Below are 17,961 nucleotides of genomic sequence, written 5' to 3' on the forward strand. Positions count from 1 at the left end.
AATAATCTACATAATCTGAAACCCCGCGCAAATGCCTTAATAACAATAACTAGAAAATTTTTTTTTTCCATTTTTTAAAAACAAAATCCCATTCCCAAGAAATAAATATGTAAGCTATTCTTTTGTATCCTATGTGCCTAAATTGAGCAATTATGCCCGGACAATAGAGAGAGAGATAGTAAGAGAGAGAGAGAGAGAGAGAGAGAGAGAGAGAGTTTGACAATGTAGAAAAACAGTATATAAATACGAATAAACACATATAGGTTTATGTTAAAAAAAAGTTTAAAACTTAAGGGTCATTTAAAAAAAAAATAGATATCAAATCTATTTACCTGCAAATCAATCTTCACAGCAACAATATCCCCAATATCTCCTAAAAACACAACGTGCCTTCGCGTCACAGTGTGTGATTATAAAATTTATTCCTGAATAAACTATTAGTAAATCAATAGTTTGATAAGCGGTAGCGCTTATAGTTATTGTTTAGATATTTGCACAAGTTTGAGAAGCGATATCTGTATGTGTGTGTGTGTTTGTCTGACTGTCTTTTATGCGATGCTTCACCTTTCGTTCAATCGCCATGAAACTTTGGGAAGTTGATTAGAACACTCCAAGGAAGGTTTCTGCAAAAAGATCTTTTTTTTTTTTTTTAAATTTCGCTATTTTGTTAAACTCAACCGGCGTTGGGTTAAGATGGGGGAAATGAGGGGGTGGAAAGGGGGGAGTTTTTGCGATAAATTTGAGTCATATTTGCACTGATTTTAAAAAGTGAAAGGAGGGCCTCCACCATTCTTTCCCTTTCCCCAGACATCTACTATCTATCTAAATACTACTAAAACTCAACTTTGTTTACATGTTTGAATATTTTTTTTTTTTTTTTTTTTTTTTTTTTTTTTGGCTGATCGAGTATTGTGATAAGTTCTACTCTATCTGGAGAGCTGTAAAATAGTATGTAGGTAGAGAATAATTTTTTAATGCAGACAGACTGTTAATCACAAATTTATTTAAAGACGTTAATTAATTTATTGATTTATTCATGGGTAGATTAACCACATTTTTTTTAAAAGATTAAAAAAACCTCTAGACTCGACGGAAACAGTGACGTCACATGATGTGTTTACTTTTTTACATCAAAAATGGCGGCCTATCGAACAAGATTGTGTTCCCATGCCAATGTTTAACGCGTTATAAAGCTAATTTTCTGTCGGCTTTAACTTTTACAATACGTCCGTTTGCTGTATTTATTACGTTCCAACACTTATATCAGTTTTCAACTGTCTTTTACATTAAATATACGATAAATTTCTCTAGATCTACAATCTGTCCAAGAAGGTTTTTTATGTTTGGCTATCTTAAGATAAAATTCAATTTGATAACTACTGCTACTAGACTTAGTTCTAGATCTATGCGCGTAAATCAAGTTGCATAAGGAGACTCAAAGTATAGTATAAAAATTCAATTTAGACGTCACGAGTAAATAGCTAAGTTGGTAGTGTAGTCGGCTCTCATGCGGGTGGCACAGGTTCTAGACCAATATGTCAATGAATTTTTTTTTTAAATTTTTTTAGATGTGAATGATGAAGTTGCCTATCTGAACTTGGCAGGATACAGGGCAGGTGAAGTAGAGTTCATCTGTTTCTTTGTCCTAAGCATATGAAAAGATAGTGTGGTCAGAGACATGCTCGGCTGGAATCGTTTTTTAAACGATAAAAACATGTTGTCTGAGACTTGGCGGGACACTGGGCAGGTGAAGTAGAGTTGAGTAGGTCACTTGTGACGTCAGTATATGAAGGATTGTCCGAAATCGGTGTTTTCGGTGTTTTTAAAAGGTAAAAAAACATATTTTTGAATGTGGGGGTCTGTTTTTTGTGACGATAAGTGACACTGCAGTAGCGTAGCGAGGAGGGGGGTGGGTGGGGGGGGGGGGACATATGTCCCCGGGGGCGCCAAAATGGGTAGGAAAAATAAATTGAAAGGTTGAGGGGGGGTTCAAATCGAAATCTTGAGGGGGAGTGCACATCAAAAGTTTGGGGGGGGGGGGGTGCAAATCGAAATCTTGCGAGGGGGGGTGTTCAAATTGAAAAGTTTGTCCCCGGGCGCCGTTAAGGGTCGCTATGCCTCTGAGTGACAGACGTGATGTTTTTTGATGGATGACCCCCGAAACCCACAGTTATCCAACGGATGACAAGTAGTCTAATATACTACTAAAACTCAAGTTTATTTACATGTTTGAATATTTTTTTTTGTTTGTTTGTCTGATTTCTTATTGTAGAAAATCTACTCTATGTGGAGAGCTGTAAAATAGTATGTAGGTAGAGAATATTTTTCTAATGCAGACAGACTGCTAACCACAAATTTAATTAAAGACGTTAATTAATTTATTGATTTATTCATAAGTAGATTAACCACATTTTTTAAAAAAGATTAGGAAAACCACTAGACTCGCCAGAACCATGACGTCACAGTTTTTTGTTTTGTTTTTAGACAATAAAATGGCGGCTTCCATCATAGGCCCATTCATAAGTTTAACGCGTTCTAAATCTAATTTTCTGTCGGCCATAACTTTAACAACACTTCCGTTTGCTGTTTTCAACACTTATATAAATTATCAACTGTCTTTTTCTTTTAGTTTTACAATAAATTTCTCCACAATCTGACCAAGTAAGTTATTTATAGATCTAAAAATATCATGTGACCAAGCAAGTTATTTATAGATCTAGATCTAGAATCTACGTCAAACAAAAGATTAATTAGATACATACCAAAGATTAATTAAATAAAAATACAATCCATTTTATAATCATAATACATTTTTAGTCCTTAAATACTTGATAACAATCTTTGTGATTTATCTATCTAGATTCTAGATTCTAGATCTAGAATTTCTAGATTCTAGATGTAGATGTTTTAAAAGATAAAAAACATATTTTTGAGTGTGGGGTCTGTTTTTTTGTGACGATAAGTGACACTGCAGTAGCGTAGCGAGGGGGGGGGGGCTTTTGTCCCCGGGCGCCGACCTTAGGGGGCGCTAAAATGGGTTGGAAAAATAAATTGAAAGGTTGAGGGGGGTGCAAATCAAAAGTTTGAGGGGGTGGGGGGTGCAAATCGAAATCTTGAGGGGGGGTGGGGGGTTCAAATCGAAAAGTTTGTCCCCGGGCGCAGGGAAGGGTCGCTACGCCTCTGAGTGACAGACGTGATGTTTTTTTTATGGATGACCCCCGAAACCCACAGTTATCCAACGGATGACGGGTAGTCTAGTATACTACTAAAACTCAAGTTTGTTTACATGAATATTTATTTGTCTGATTTACTATTGTATATGGTTCTACTCTATCTGGAGAGCTGTAAAATAGTATGTAGGTAGAGAATAATTTTTTATAGCAGACAGACTGTTAATCACACATTTATTTAAAGAAGTTAATTAATTTATTGATTTATTCATAGGTAGATTAACCACATTTGTTTTAAAGTTTTAGAACAATGGCTTAACTTTGGCTGAATAGTGATGTTTGATAACTAATTTTTTTGTTTGTTTGTTTTTCTGATTTGTTATTGGGGAGAATCTTCATTATGTGTAGAGCTGTAAAATGGTATTTTAGGTGGTAAATATTGTTCCTTCTTAAAAACACTGTTAATTACAAACTAATTTAAAGCCGTTAATTAATTAAGGGATAGTCCGAAATCGGTGTTTTCGATGTTTTTAAAAGATAAAAACATATGTTTGAATGTGAGGTCTGTTTTTTGTGACGATAAGTGACACTGCAGTAGCGTAGCAAGGGGGGTGGGGGCGGGGGTACATATGTCCCCAGGCGCCGACCTTAGGGGGCGCCAAAATGGGTTGGAAAAATAAATTGAAAGGTTGAGGGGGTGCAAATCGAAAGTTTGAGGGGGGGGGGGATGCAAATCGAAATCTTGAGGGGGGGGGCGGTGCACATCGAAAGTTTGACGGGGGTGCATATCAAAATCTGGCCGGGGGGGGGGTTTAAATCGAAAAGTTTGTCCCCGGCCACCGGGAAGGGTCGCTACGCCTCTGAGTGACAGACGTTATGTTTTTTATGGATGACCCCCGAAACCACAGTTATCCAACGGATGACGGGTAGTCTAGTGTTCTACTAATATTGTGTATACATTTTCCCTCGCACTGAGTGGTAGGGGGGGGGGGAAGCAAGTAATGATTAGGAAGGAACAAGTATATGTAGTCGTCGTCTTCGAGTCGGTAAAGCTCATGGTTGCTAAACCGAAAAAGTCTCGAGTTCGAACCCTCGGGCAGATGAGCCTCGTTAGCTGGGGACAGCCACTCTTCTAGAAGAGACAACTCCAAAAATAAAAACAACTGCTGCCTTGTAGCTGTTCTTGGTTGGACAAAAGCTATGGAAGCAAATCCAAAAAGAAAAGCAGTTGACACGTAAATCTTAATTGTGTTGGAAAGGGGTCGTCGTGGTCGAGTAGGTAAAAGCTCATGGTTGCTAAACCAAAGTCTCGAGTGCGATGTCTTTCAACACTAAAAAATAAGAACGAAGAAGAAGAAGGAGAAGGAAGGAACAAGTATATTTAATGTACGCTAGTGAGTTGACGAGAATCATTCCATCGTGTTGCTGACGTGGAATAAAAACGTGAATTTTTGTAAAAAATTTAGACCGTAAAAAATTATTTTTAAAAAACGTTATTCTAAAATTAATTTAGACATTTATATTTTTAGAATAAATACTATAAAAGTGAGCTAACATTTCAAAACTATATGTCACCTTTTAAGTTCAACCTACACATATTTAGTGTAACCCACCTTTTGCGGTAATAAAAAAAACTTATTTAATTAAAATACATGCTCATTATTAACCGCTATCCTCCCCCTACACACACGCACTTTGAAGGAGATTTAAATAGAATAAGATGTCGAAACAATAATTAACAAGACATATAACACCTTGACCATGCTTTTATGAACGTATATTTTGTTCTTCAAAATATATTTCCAAAGAATTAAGACATTTCAATATGTTAAGCATGAAGTATTTTGTTTTTAGTTCAGTGAAAAGTTCATGTTCACCATCAATTTATGTTGTGGCAGTGTTAAATGCATCGGGAAAGGATAGGAGGAGTCCAGTGGCGTAGGCAGGGGGGGGTTAGGGGGGTCATAACCCCCCCCCCCATAGACCACTCGGTATATATATATAAAAAGTATGAGGGGGGGGGTGCAAATCGAAAGTTTGAGGGGGTGCAAGACGAAAGTTTGAGGGGGGGTGGGGTGGGGTGGGGAGGGTTGCAAATCGGTAAAAAAATGGAACCCCCCCCCCCTGAGGCGATCCTGGTTACGCCACTGGAGGAGTTGAAAACCTACTATCAAACTTTATAACAGTACGTTAAAAATGTCCCACTCCCTTCCCCCGCTCCCATCACAAACTACGGTTTGAGGTTTTTTACAATAGATTTTTACACATTCGGAGGGTCGTAGCAGTAGATTAAATTTAGAACCTTGCTGCGGGAGGTGAGAGATAAGGGTAAGATTGCTTGTAGGCTATTGGTGTTGCATTGGAGAAAAATTGTTTTCAACGCATCTTAAAGCTACTCCATTTTAAGATCCATAAAGGAGGAATTGCGGACAGGGGTGGAGGGGATGTGGCTAACTTAAATAACAAGCTTTCCGCAAAGTGCCGGGGGAGGGAGTAATGTTTTTTGACGCTTTGCGTCAATGACTGCCTGTGTATTGTGTAGGCCTCTTGTCTAGATCATATTTTTGTAAGGATCGTGTAAAATGTGGGAAGTAAACGTGGTTGAACTGTTGTAACAATGCATCCGTGTCAGCAAATCTTATTAATTATGTCTTCTTATTTAGCGCCAAATAAAAATTATTTTTAAAAATTATTAAAAATTATTTAAACATTAAATAGAAATCTATCAACTACTACAAAAATTAGATATTGACCCTATTCGTGCCTAAGAAAGGTGGGGCAGATAAAATTGAGTTCAACTGTTTGAATGACCACAGCTAAAGGGGGAATAGTGTGGTCAGCGTTCCCCACACACACCTCACGTTCGTATTTTACCCCAAAGGTGGGCCGCCAGCATAGTTAGATTAAAATTCAACACAATAGCCTAGTCGCGTTTAGAAAAACAATGCGGTTTGGTGATATGGAGAGGGGGGTGTTATTATCCATTGGAATCAAACAAAATTAAAAAGCTGGTATAAAATGCTTCGCAACACATCCCCCACATGTATTTTGTTTTTACACACTGGCAGGGTAAGTATTGTGTAATCGCGGATATTTTTACCGTTAACATTTTTGAAATCTGCGTATCATTTTACTACAAAATATGTGCACATATATTTAAAATTATGCCTGCATTCCGTGCGGTCCTGAAAGGGTTAAGATGTGTATTATTTAACCTATATTAAACTTAGAACTACTGCTAATCTATATATATAATTCTCTTCTGGGAGACGCTAGAAAACAAGCTGTAAACGCGCTCCCTACCATCCCCCCCCCCCTACATGGTCTTAGTGGGCTGTGGTTCACGCTATGTTTACCTTCGTGGAGTCGGGTTTAGTGACGGCTATTAGGGGCAGATAATTTAGTTTGAAACGATTTTAAACGTTGGGGGGGGGGAAGGGGGGTTATGGTCCTTTACGAGCTACTTATAGTGTTTTAAAGAAATATTTTCAGTGTCAGCGTTGGTACTGTTGAATTCACAAATTATGAATTACTGAAAAGTAGAAAAAACAACTAAATAGCGGCGTATGTTATGCCGCGGGCCGGCTCGTTTAATATAAAAACTTTAAACGTAAAATAAATATTTTAATACGTAATCTGTAATAATAGTTTTGCTATTCTGTCACTCTGTCACTCTTTCACTCTGTCTTTCTGCCACTCTATCTGGAACAATATAGAAAAAATATTTTAAAAATATAATATAAAAATGTGTAAACAAATTTGTAAAGAACGTGTGTACTTAAAATGGTGATGGTGTGGGTAGGGGTAATTTGTGCACGTAATGCGATAAGATTGCGAGTAGGTGCGAAAAGTCACGTAGTTGTGTGTTTTTATTAATAAAATTAACTGTATTAAATATCCGTGTCTAATTATTAGACTCTAATACATAAAGTAAAAAAAAATGTAAAAAAGTTGTAAACATTGCATCCAGAGTTGACGAAAGAATGTGTGTACTTTAAATTTAGGTGATGGTGTGGGTATGGGTGAGTTGTGCACGTAATGCGATAAGTATGCGGGGGGAAGGGGGGTGAGGGAAAAGTCACGAAGTTGTGTGTATTTATTATAAACTAGCCGTCGATACCCGTTGCACGTGAATTATGGGCCTATATATTTTTAATGTTATACACGTTTGAGAAAAATATTTTATAAAATAGTTATTGGTCAAAACGCAATGTGCTTTACTACACGTTGAACAATATTAGTGACCATGCAAATAAATAACTAAGTAGCTAAACATTCGACACACTTAAAATAACAAAGGCTACCAATACCAATTAGAAAAATGAAAACCAAATTAAAGGCTATATATTATTAGTCAACAGAACACCATATTAAATCCACAGACTGATTAAAAGACTTAAATGATTCCGTTAAAAACCCGGTTATTCAATGGTCATTATGTTGTTTTTTAATTTGTTTTAGCTTGACCGAAAAAACTGTATATATTTCATAGCGAACGTCTTGCTACGTAGATCAGAGGCGTAGCGAGGGGGGGTGCGGGGGTACATATGTCCACGGGCGCCGACCTTAGAGGGCGCCAAAATGGGTTGGTAAAACAAATTATATTTTGAGGGGGTGGTGCAAATCGAAAGTTTAAGGGGGGGGGGGTGCAAATCGAAAGTTTGAGGGGGGGGGGGTGCAAATCGACAGAGGCGCCAAATCAAAAGTTTGTTCCCGGGCTCCGGGAAGGGCCGCTACGCCTCTGACGTAGATTTATAGAATCCAGATCTAAATCAAATATTAATGATATACTTCATTTCTTTATATTCTAAAATCGGAAAATGACGCAATTAGTGTTGTGTTCTTTCCATTGTGCAAACATGTGGCATGTGACGTCATTGTTTATTGGGTTCTTGTCTCAACTATAAACACTTTTCCGTTTGTATAATTAAAAATGTTTCTACATTCGAATATGCCTATATTTTTTTTATTTTTCATCTTTAAATAAAGTTTCGTTTATACATTTAAAACATCTAATATATTTTTTCAACGAATGTCCGTACCAAGTTCTCCATATATCACTGAAGATTCTAATGTGATATCCTGCGAAAATAATTTGCGGACAGAGAGAGAGAGCGAGTAAGATAAGTTCGCACATGGGCTTTTATATATTAGGACTAAACTGAATTAATTTATTTACATATATCTATTTCATGAAGGTTAGATAAATGCGATAAGTATGCGTGAGTATTCGGAAAGTTTCGGAATCGTGCGTATTTAACTGTATTAAATTATTTCCGTCTATATATAACATCAAAAGTTAAAACAAAAAAGATTTTATACGAGTTTAAAGAACCCACATAATTTGAAGTTTTACGCTTAAAATGTAGATCGTCATTGTAATATCTAATAAGAGTATGTTTGATAATATGTGCACTAACGATTCTTTTTTTCCATACAATTTGTTTGTACACATGGTAATGCATATTTATACATCAGGTTATTTTGTTTTACATAGGAGTCTATAAGTTATGTCATATTTATGTGTGGTTAAAGGGGGAAGGATGAAGAGCGATATTAGTTTAGGCTTTTATCGCAATATATGCAAAATTTAGGTGGGGTGACTTTGAAAGGTTAACCTCATAGGGTGATATTTTAAAATGTAGAATTTTAATTTAATCTACACAAAAGACCGCTTCTATACACTTAACTATGTACATACGACTCTATTTTTTTCAAAATGTATTAAAAGCTTTACTTACCAAATGTGTGTAGAAAACAAGGTGGTGGCGAGTAATACTGACCACAATATCCTCTTGTATGCCGAGGTAATTGAAACAGATACATTATTTAGTATGCCCCATGTGTCTTGAATACAAAAGGAAAAGTTGACGACGAGTTCGAATACTTTTGATTTAAGTCCTTAGAGCACTATTATTGATCACAGCAATAATATAAACGACCACGAAAAGTATTCGGAAAACAGGGCCCAATATATACAGTCACGTGTTAGAATATAGCTTTAGGATTGGTTACTATAAAACAATCAATTTTTAAAATGAAGACACCAATGGTGATATTCAAAACCAATGAATAGTTCGTTTTTTAATATGGTTGGAACTTCGAAATTCTGACTGACAGACATGGTAGCATTATTTCCCCTGATCGCAAAAATAGCCCACGAATCACCTTCGGTCGCCACGATTTCAGCTTAGCACCTTTTAAATTATCCCCCGCCCCTTTTCGCACATTGTTGGGTCAACGTACCCTGGGGGCATCCTTTCAGGAATCTCGCTAGACGTCTGTCTCCGACACTACATAACATTCGTCTGACCCGCTTGCTTATTGAATCTTGAGTTCAAGGACAGATTATGTAATAAATTGTTAGGCCAGAAAACCTGGCAAAGCACATATCGGAATATAAAAATTCTACGCAAGGCTGATGGCATGACTAGATACACACTGGCCTACTTAGTGAGCGAAATCAATTATTTCTGTCTGCAGTCCAATAGGTTTTAAAAAAAACCATACAATTTATTAAGAACATATTTATTTAAAAAACGCAGCAAAAACATAGGGCCTAACTTAATTAAAATCAATCACGTTCAATATCAACAACTTCCAACAGACTATTATGATTGCATCAACTCAAATAAAAATATGATTTATTGTGTTAAAAGACCAAAGCAGCCAGATTTACAACTCTCGTGTATTACGCTCTGAAATCACTAGTCGGTAAAAATATCCGGAGTGCAGAGTTTCTTTCATGTTTCTCTTCGGCTAGGTGATAAGGATTAGGTTTTAAGATTTAGATTGTTTGTATGGAATTTAGACATGGTATATTCGCACTCCTTAACTGATCTAACCTTGGCCAACTTTCCCTTTGGCCTACAGCGTTCCAGATTATTATACATTACTTTTGTGCGATAATAAAATTTGTAACTAAATTCTACAGGCAATTCTCATCACAATGATATACAATGTTGTTCTAGAAGCTGCCAGGCTTAAGTGTTGAGTGTTTAAGCCCTAAATAATATTTACATAAATCAATAGCTGTAGCTTAACAAGCCTGCAAATGCCACCTCTATTATTATTTTTCTTTTACTACTAAAAAACTGCATTTAATTGCAATATTTCTTAGGAAAACCTATGCTAACCTTCTTATAAAAAAATAAATATCATATCCCTTATATCCATTTTTTGTTGCAATACATCTGAGGTCCAATATTTGAGTTTATTTTTTTATTAAGAACCACATATATTCCCAGTGAACAACTTACTACAAGAGTGTTTATAGTAAGTATATTCAGTTATTTGAGCAATTTTCAAAATTATGCAAATTTCTAAAGAGAGACTTTAATTTGTAGAGTACTGCTGTTCTTTTAAACTTTTGAAATTTTTAACAAAGTCAAAAGAAATAATAAAGTCAACAAAAGTAGTTTTTAATAGAAGGAATTTTATTAGTGTATACAACAATATCAAATTCAAAGTTAATAGTACAAAATGGGAAAACATATTTGAAAAACGGACTGTAAAATAAAATGAATAAAGCAAGAAATAATAAGAAGTGTTTCAGACAAATTATGCACTATCTACATCAGAGTCAGATTGAGCAGCATTCTCAGTAGCATCAAATAGCCATGTCTCATAAGAAATCTGTATTCTGTCTTCCACTTGTGCAACTTTATGGAAACGGAGAACATCTTTCTTTTTAGCCACCATTGCACAGTTCTCTTTTTTTTCTATTTGTTGGCTATTTTTCACACTCTGTCACGCTTTTTGGCCGAAAAATATATTTTAAAAATATAATTAATTTTAGTTTTAGTAAAGAAGATAGTTTTTTTGTATTTTGCACGATATAAAAAGATCAGCACTTTAAAAGATGGTATATTAACCATGTATTATTAAGATAATTACAATGTATCATCTTTTTTACATGATAACATATTTTTTATTATAGATTTCTTATAACTTATAATGCTGCCATATGGGACATGCTAAACACTTTATGAGTAGGCCTACATGTCATGGGAACAATAATAGTGTCTGAGGGTAGATGCTTGTTTATCGCATACTGGAATTACTTTCTTGTGGTGACTTATTTTCCCTAGTGTGTGTCAGGTACCCATGTGTAGTAGGTTGAAATCGGGGGTTGCAATCAACACTTCCTCCATAAGGACTCGAAACCTTTACATTGAAAGAAGAGTGCTTGAATAATCGGGTAAGCCTCTAGAACATAGCCACTTTTTTCTTGACAGTAACGGCAGTTCGTGCATGTACCATATAGCAAACAAGCCAACTCACATGTAAAACTATTCTTTACTTACCGGATGTTGAACAAAAAGAAGACCGGCAAACTCGCAGCTCGTTTCCATCAATGCAAACCAATTATTTGATCGTTATGTTTTTTGTTTTTTTCTTCTGATCATTCACTCTTTTCGTGGTATCCACATCAAGCATAGCTACTATAGCATCATCTTGCAGGTGTGATGTAGACAATAATACGACGTAAACAAGTCACAAAATGTTTAAAATACGCAATAACTAGCACTGTATATATTGAGGCGATCTGTAATAAAAGTTAACATGTATTAGAAGACAAGTGTCTATTATTACAAAATATCATAATATTTTTAGCATGGCATGATAATACGCAGTTTAGCCTACATCTTATGAAAAACATTTATATCAATATTATACAGTTTAAATACAATTTTACTATTTTTTTATCTAATATTTAAAAAAGGTGTTTGGCTCTAATACCCTAACTCAAAATTATCTAGTTAGTAAAAGTTTTAGTACATGCAATTTATGCTTTCTTACAATTGACTTTTAAATTATAAAAGTACCTGTAAATGTAAATATAAAAATAAATGCAGAAGTAAATGCAAATGCAAATGCAAAATCACACGCACATGCACATTCAAATGCAAATGCATATGTATATGTATATGTATATGTATATGCATATGCATATGCATATGCATATGCATATGCATATGCATATGCATATGCATATGCATATGCATATGCACGTACACGTACACGTACACGTACACTTACCACAACGTTATTATGATTTTAACGCGTGATCGAGAAATTGATGTGATTGACCAGGCTAACTGTGCAAGTTCATTTAAAGTGGTTCAGATCTTGCCTTGCCGCTTATCTTAACAATGAGTGGGGTTCAACTAGGCTTTACTGGAATGGCTATTATAAGGCATCTTTCACTGAAATGAAATTTAAATCAGCTTAATTAGCATCCTTAAACATTTTAATTGTAATTTTATCGATTAATGTTGCTTTTATTCTGTTGCAAGTAAATAGGTCAATGAAAGCATTATTTTAATAACTGTAGTATTTGTATTTAATTTGTATTATTATGTTTGATGTTGAGGAAAAAATATAATGATTTTGAATTTTAAAAAAGTAGAAAATAAAATACGCGCGTTTCTTTTTTTTATGTAACAAATGCACATTTATGTAAAATTAGGTTTGATTTGTGCATAATGAGACGCCATATTAAGAATACATTTTAAAAATACAATTTATATCTGTCTCAAACCATTAATCAATCAAATTTAACATAACAATTTAAAACCAATTTTACCGAACCTTGCATTCTTTGTAAACATTTATTTCAATTAAACTTTTTTTACAGGCGGTTTTTCAAAACTAAGTGTGATAACTCTTTGTCATTGTTAATTAAAGTACAAATTATGTGATTATAGATTGGTGTTTGCATTTGTTTTTGCAAGTTATATTTTCGACGTCTATGTTACATCTAGTTTTCACATTGTTAACATCTTTTTTACAATGTTAACATCACATTTTTATAGTGATGACATCACCTTTCTACAATGTCAACTTCACCTTTTTACAATGTTTACATCACCTTTCTACAATATTTACCTCACCTTTTGAGATGGATGATTTACATGGGATATATTTTAACTAAATTTGATTTACATCCTAAATAAAAAAAGATTCAACAAAGGTAATGTTAAACGTACAAGCTAGCACAATGTTCGTTTCTCCCGTCAATGAGGTGACAGAACATAACTTAAATATCATAGATCTATGTTTCTTAAATACAGTAACATGGATTTAATTCTAAAATATTTCTTAAAGAATGGAAAACAAAATCTAATTTTAAATTTGTCTTTATGTCTTGAGACACAGGACGCCATATAATTGAATATATGTTGTAGGTGTAGGTGTAGGTTCAGGTGTAGGTGTAGGTGTAGGTGTAGGTGTAGGTGTAGGTGTAGGTGTAGGTGTAGGTGTAGGTGTAGGTGTAGGTGTAGGTGTAGGTGTAGGTGTAGGTGTAGGTGTAGGTGTAGGTGTAGGTGTAGGTGTAGGTGTAGGTGTAGGTGTAGGTGTAGGTGTAGGTGTAGGTGTAGGTGTAGGTGTAGGTGTAGGTGTAGGTGTAGCTGTAGCTGTAGCTGTAGCTGTAGCTGTAGCTGTAGCTGTAGCTGTAGCTGTAGCTGTAGCTGTAGCTGTAGCTGTAGCTGTAGCTGTAGCTGTAGCTGTAGCTGTAGGTGTGTAGGTGTGTAGATTTGTAGAGTTGTAGAGTTGTAGAGTTGTAGATATATAGATTGGTAAATGTAGGTGTGAATGTTGCTACAGGTGATACGAAGTTCAACTCATATTACCAACCACGACAAACAGAAGACCAAATCCCCATGTTTTTATAACTTCATCCTGCGATGCAACTACAAAGGGACATAACAATAACTATTTTCATGGTGTAGTCTTTAATTTAATTACCAACTCCAAAATCAAAATACTGCCGCCTTGTAGTGTGTCCTTGATCGGACAAAAGCTATGGAAACAAATCCAAAAAACTCAACGACATATATGTCGCAAAACAAGTTGATACGTAATACTTAATTGAGTTCAAAAGAATCTATTTCAACGCTAGATTTCAGAACGAAGAAGGCACATTAGAATTTTGACCTGTGTTTGCTTCCCTGGCTTGTAATATATCAAATTATGTACAATTCCAACTTGTTAACAGTGAAATTCGCTGCACGTGCTCTTGGTTGAATCAACGGTTTTTTTTTTATTAACACCGGACTTTGATTAGCAGTCACAAGGTTAAATGTTAAGCGGACTTAGTGATATCATTTTCTCACCGTAAAATTACGCTTCCCATTAAAATTAGCTTTTGGGATTTAGTGGGTCTTATAATGTCGTGTGCTTTATCAACAAGATTTTCAAGGCTGTGCTTTGATGTTTTGTTTTAAAGATTTTAATTTACTTAACTGAGACTCTAAACATTTTTACGACCGTTTTTCTCCTTTTCAACTGACATTAATAAAAACACGAAAGGACTTGTTAGAGGACAAGGTGTTCGTTACAAAAAATAGAGAAAGTCATTATTATATTTTCTGTTTATGCCATGGCACATGGGGCACAAGAAGTCGAGTTTAAACGTTTCATTAATTTCGGCATAATAGGGTTTATGTGCTCAGCACTAGACCTAGTCATCTTATTTCCTTAACGCAAGTAATGTACCCATTACAGCAGTGTAGCTCCTGCGGCTTCTTACACTCGAAGCCGGGATCCGAACTCGGGATCTCATGTATGCAGTCGTACACTCTACCATCAGATATGGATTGAATGTGTGGGTTAAAAGTTCATAGGCGGGTTATAGTTTAACATGCGCCAGCCCCAACTCATCTTATACTCACATCGATCTCGAGTATTGCGGGTTTGAAACGTGTGTTCTACTTTTCAAGCACGCAGAGCAATATTACATTCAATTATCATGTTTAGCTTAGCGTATTTTCTAAAATATAGGAATTTAAACACGGGTAACTTTGTTGACTGTTAATTACATTTATCTCGTCAAATCCATTTTTACAATAACGGTAACCATCATCGACAAAACAGTAAGGAACCGATTCTGAAAAATCAAGACAGTCAAATAGTAAAGTATTTTGCTCCGGTCCAACTTCATTCATAAATGTCATGTTTTTAGCATTGCTGGCTGTCGTGCTGTAGGGATTGGTCCTGTGGTATCTCAATAAACGAAAGCTCATACCAAATTCACAAAGTACAAGTTTCGTAACATCTTTATTTGGGTCAATTGGAATCCAAGTCAAATTTAGACTTGTTGGTTCGAACTGCATCTCTAAAGCATAACAGCTATCAAGTTCATTTATTTGGTTTTTTAAGAGCTTGATTGGCATAGACATTTTAATTTGGTGAGTGGCCATGTTACAGAGTCCCGCGGCCATCATATATATATATATATATATATATATATATATATATATATATATATATATATATATATATATATATATATATATATATATATATATATATAATTTTATAAAACCATTATTAAAAAACATTGTTTCAGAATCTAAGATATCAGTGTATATTTTTGGATCAATTTTGGGTTGTGTTGGCAAATTAGAACAAAAACACTAATCGAACATCGATTATCATAGGATGCACGCATGCATAAAGTAATCGAAACGAGAAGGTCATTACGTGTTGTACGACGTAGACAGCCTACGATACACGCCGATTTAAGATACATGTGACTAGGTCAGTAGAGTCAGGGTTACACGACAACTGGCGACATCTGCCCCAGTGACCGAGCTCAAGCATCGATTTTGTTAAATTTATTACATTACTCTATCAGCATACATAATAGGCGAATTGTCATGGTTGATTGATTTCTGTTTTGCTGTGCGACCTAGACCCCATTAGCAGCAAGATTACTGTTTTGTAGGAAACACAAACGTATGGTCGTGTATGAACGCAAATATATTTAGTCGAGTCTTTTGTAGTGTCATCTACATTTAGATCGAATGACTATCAATTGGAAAATATAACCGTTATTAAACTATACAAATAATACGCTTTTAAACGCTTTGAAAATAAGAAAATAAACAAACTTGCTTTCTTTAAGTCCATTTAAAAGTGTTTTAATGTGAATGTTTTTGTATTTATTGTATTATATATGTATTAAATTAATGACGTCATCATTTTTCTGTCTAGACGCTAAATTTAGACATTACCATTTTATTTTATCGAGCCTTAGTTTTTACAGGTAAACATTGCATCCACGCTTATCCAAAAAATGTCTCTTTTTAGATAACACAGGCTAAATTTAAACGCTACATTTTTAACCAAGACATATTTTCTATTTCAACAATTATGGACCTATTCATTCAATACAGCACAGATTGATAGCTTACGTGGAACGGTAACATTACTTTCTTTAACCTCGGCAAGTTATTTTATTCAACCGTTCAATACCTTCCTAATACTGTGTAGGTCTTTTTTATGTTTTATGTAATAAAATATGAAATGATCTCGTGATATCGATTAGTTCACTTTGCTTGTATCTTGAGACATACATTTACTTGACTTGACTTAGTCCTCTTTGCTCCTTATGGAACATAGGGTTGAGACATACACACAATTGATTAATTTTACCAACAGAAAATGTGATATTTGTGTGTGTTTGTATGTGGAAGAAAAAAAAAGGGGATTCAAACTACGATAAATATAATCTTTTGTTACAATCAAGGGGTCAAAACATTTACGTTTTTGTTGTATCATACGTTTTTTACAATAGAAAATTTAATATGATCTCGCATACCCTTTAAGATGTTTATAATGAGTGAGGGTGTTCAGACTTCAGACTAGAATTGTAAGAGAATAATAATCCCTTGGACGTGGGTTTTTGGTTAATTTACACTGGCAATGGTTTTTCTATCCAGAGGGTTAAATCACTATATTCCAATTTTTCTACTTTCCCATATCAATTCATGCTTCCACTTAAAACACATAGGCAATGTTTCCTTACATCTAGTACGGTTGTTACATAAGTAATGTTTTTTCTATGCGCATAAAGAAATAGTTCTTTTCAATAATTCAACTAGCCCAAATCAATTCCTCCTATTACTTCAAATAAACGGGCAGTACTTCACTACACCTGGACAATCAAGACGATAATAAACCTTAAATTACTTTTCAGACTAATAGAATTATCAGATATATCATTACGTCTATATCTTAAAGATAATAACGCACTTTAATTCATTAAACTGTTTAACATACGCTACTGTGTATACACATTTCTCGGCCAAAATTAATTAAAAATAAATTAGTATTAAAAATTAAGAATTTTATTGACTAGCCGGATTTTAACGTGATCACTGAAGTCCCTTAATCATTTTGGGCATTTAATATAATGTTGTGATGAGTAATAATATGCATAATTGGTTTTATTTTTTTAAAACTTATGTGAGGCCTATGCTATATTAAATGTTTTTTTTTAGCTATTTAAATATTTCTTAAGTTCAGTCACTGATATCGTTCAACGCATAGTATAACACATTGCATTTTGACCTATAACTATTTTATAAAATACATTTCATGAACAAGTATAACATTTAAAAATTTTAATTCACGCGAATCGGTTACCTATGGTTAGGTTAGGTTAAGTTTAGCCACCGGGTCAAATGTTGCCAGCTGACGTGTAACAGATTCTACTGACCGAGTCACCTTAATCGTCTTGATGATTAACAGTTGTTGCTTTCAAGGTTGTTTGAATGTTGTTTACGTCATCCATCACGTGATGACAAAGTGGTTTTGATTATTTCGCGCATGCTTGCATTCGACGACGCACGGATGATCAATGATTGATTTCTTTTTCCTTTCAATACCCACCGTTTAATATCGGTTTGAAGGTTTGAAAACATTCTTCTCTATAAATGTTTGTAGTAATTTAAACTTTCTAAGGCAGGCAATGCGTGTCATTGGTAAGCGATATCAACTAGGC

The sequence above is a fragment of the Physella acuta genome, unplaced genomic scaffold (genome assembly GCF_028476545.2).
Source record: "Physella acuta isolate Inbredline_101_S28 unplaced genomic scaffold, ASM2847654v3 ptg000024l, whole genome shotgun sequence".
In the NCBI taxonomy this organism is placed as follows: domain Eukaryota; kingdom Metazoa; phylum Mollusca; class Gastropoda; family Physidae; genus Physella; species Physella acuta.